This window comes from Phytophthora infestans, genomic scaffold (genome assembly GCF_000142945.1).
Source record: "Phytophthora infestans T30-4 supercont1.23 genomic scaffold, whole genome shotgun sequence".
In the NCBI taxonomy this organism is placed as follows: Eukaryota; Oomycota; class Peronosporomycetes; order Peronosporales; family Peronosporaceae; genus Phytophthora; species Phytophthora infestans.
The window spans coordinates 1,371,211-1,374,319 of record NW_003303736.1 but is presented as its reverse complement, the minus strand read 5'-3'; positions in this window follow the sequence as shown (position 1 = coordinate 1,374,319).

Sequence of the window (3,109 nt, the reverse complement as noted above, 5' to 3'; positions counted from 1 at the left end):
GCACCCGTCCAGCCATGGGAGCTGCTATCAACTCCAAGAGGGTATTGCCTTCCGAGGAGAAGCTCCTGGGGCTGACTCTTCTTAGAGCTTCTTGTCGCTCCTCGTGGCTGTGGGCGGCCACACTCTAGGGGCATCTATGAACGAGCCTGTTCAGAAAGAACAGTGTTCGTCGACAACGTGAGGCTGCTCGTGTGTGCTCTCGCGCCACACCGCATCCCCTTAAGGACTTCACGACTGTCGTAAGAAGCCCGAGACCCGGGGTGGTCTCTATCCTGTTTGGGGATACCCCTGGGTTATGCCCGAGAACTGTCCCACATGGAGTCTTGTGAGGACATGTCTGGGCGTGGGTGGAGACTCTCAAAGTACTCGCCACGGAGTTATGGGAACTCCATGAAGATCAGCAGCTGTCCACATCCTGGACCAGCGTGATCTTCGTGTGAGGTTTGCGCACTTGGTCAGCAAGCGTATGCTGCCAAGGCACATCCTGAAGCGCGCGGCTTCTAGCGCTCACGATGAGCGCGGGTACGGTATGTATTCATCGTCCGTACCCCGTTCGGGTAAGAAGCCCCGGACTACTTATGAAGCTGCCGCCGCTTCTGTTCCCAGATTGCGACAGCCTTCGGGCAGTCAATCAGGAGCCGTTCAATCGGCTCCCACGAGTTCTCGGAGTGGGCATAACCCCTCCACTTCACGAGGAGCTGTCGCTTCCCGCGACACCGTTGCTCCTGGAGGATCCGCTCCACGTGGAAGTGGACTTCTCCATTCCGGTCAAGCAGGGGCGGAGGTGCCCTCGTACGAGTACGAGTACTCGGCGCCTCCCGAGAGCCACTCTCGTTCGAGTGCTCCGACTGCGGGTCCGACACGGGACCCTGAGGTTGACCGCCTCCGTCAACGTGTCCTCGTGCTTGAGATTGCACTTGGCCTTGGGACCGGCGGTAATGCTGCCGCCCAGGCCGGGAATCAGAGCGAGCTTGCTCGTCTTGCGGGCCGCCTGGACCTGGTGGAGCGAGAGGTCGCGAGCCTGCACCTGCGGGTGGATCGCCGGGCCTCTTCGTCCGATCTGGACGAGGCCTTTTGCATGATCCGACGGATCGAGGCTTTGTTGCCACGTCCGGAGCCGCCTGCGGCACACTCCCAGACGTACGCTTATGGTGCGTACCCGGCATACTCAGCGTACTCGGCGTATGGCGCCGGGGTCCGTTCGTACGGAGCCCCTCCGACGTACGGTCTTGACCGCAGCCTTGCCGTCCCGACCGAGGCTTGGGTGCCTGCTCCGACGCCCTCGTCGACGACTGTGACCGGCCCTCGCTTCGTGGAGCTGGGTCAAGGAGAGACTGCGAGTCAGCAACCCCCTGCGGGTCAAAGTACCGCTTAAGACGTCCGACATAGAACGTCGGGTAAGTCGTCATTGACTTTGGAAGGTCGATGGTGTACGACGCACCATGTCTGGCCAGGACTGCAAAAGGTCCGATGAAGCGGTGCTTCAGTTTGTTGCTGCCGACAGAGCTAACAGTGTCTAGAGGTAGGTTCCTCGTGTCTAGCAACACTAAGTCCCCAACCTCAAATATACTTAAGTTTCTTCTTCCTTGTTTGTCTGAGTACTCCTTTTGTTTATCTTGGGCCGCTGCCATGGCATCGCGGACCCTGCTGACAATGTTCAGCTTGGTATCCATAAAGGATTCCACCTGTTTCCGCAGCGAAACTGGTCTCACATCCGAGACCTGGGAGGAAAGGGCTTTCCGAGCCTCTCCCCCACTTAGAATAGAGGGGTCAGTGTCTCCTCGAAGAGTGAGAGGCACTCTGGGGTGGCGGAAGCCGTTCAAGTAGAGCGGCGTGAACCCCGTGGACGCGTGCACCGCGTTGTTGAGCGCAAACTCAACAGCTGGAAGCTGCGTCGACCACGTACGTGGTGCTGCCGCTCACACACTGCGCAAGGTGTCCTCGAGCACTCGATTGACGCGCTCTGTCTGGCCGCCTGTTTGCGGATGGTACGCAGTGGACATCTGCAGACGAATTCCCAGAATAAAGGGAACAGCGTTTTCCAAAACGCAGCCGTGAATCGCGGGTCTCGGTCCGAGACAATCGTCTCCGGGAGACCGTGATAACGGAACACGCCATCGACGAACAACCTTGCGGTTTGTTCGCCCGTAACAGTGACGAGAACCGGAGCAAGATGTACCATCTTGCTCAGCCGACACACGAACACCAAAATTCCGGTTTTGCCGTGTCCGTCGGCGGGAAGCCAAAGATGAAGTCAAGACTCATCGACTTCCAACAGTCAGCCGGTACGGGCAGGCTCTGTAGTGGAACCGAAGAGTGCCCTGCGGGTTTGACCCGCTGACACGTTTCACATGTCTTCACGTATCGGGCGACCCGCTTGTACATGTGGGTCCACCAGAAGGCCTGAGAGACCGACAGAAAGGTCTTCTCGCGGCCCAAGTCGCCGCTGGAGGGCGCACCGTGCGCCTCCGCGAGGATATCGAGCTTCAGATCCCCATCGTTGGGGACGACCACCCGTGGAGGTTCATTGGGCTCCAGCCGGTAATAGAGGAGGCCACCCTTCAACTCATATCGGTGGAGCCGTGAGCGCTGTCGCGACGAGAGCCAGTCGGACTTCGCGCTCGTTCCTGCCGTGAGGAACTTGACGATAGGCGCGACAGCCTCATCGTCCCGATACGCCATGTGTATCCGATCATTTATATCCGTTGTCACCCGTGTGATGTGGGCCAACTCATAGTCAGGACGCCGAGAGAGGGCGTCCGCAAGCACGTTGAGCTTGCCCGGCTTGTATTCGACGCGGAAGTTGTATTCCGCGAAGAAGGACAGCCACCTCGCCATCCTTTGCAAGAGGTGAGGCGAGTTAGTCGCCGTCCTCAAGGACGCGTGGTCTGTGTAGATCACAAAGGGCCTAGAGCCCAGAAGGCGAACACGGAACTTCACAAGGGCATATTTCATTGCCAGGAGCTCCTTGTCATGGACAGGGTAGTTCCGCTCGGCGGCTTTGAGCTGCCTGGACTGGAACGAGATGACTCGTTCGTGTCCAGCCGTGTCGGCCTGCAGCAATGCACATCCGATGGCGTAATCGGAGGCATCGCAGACGACGCTAAAC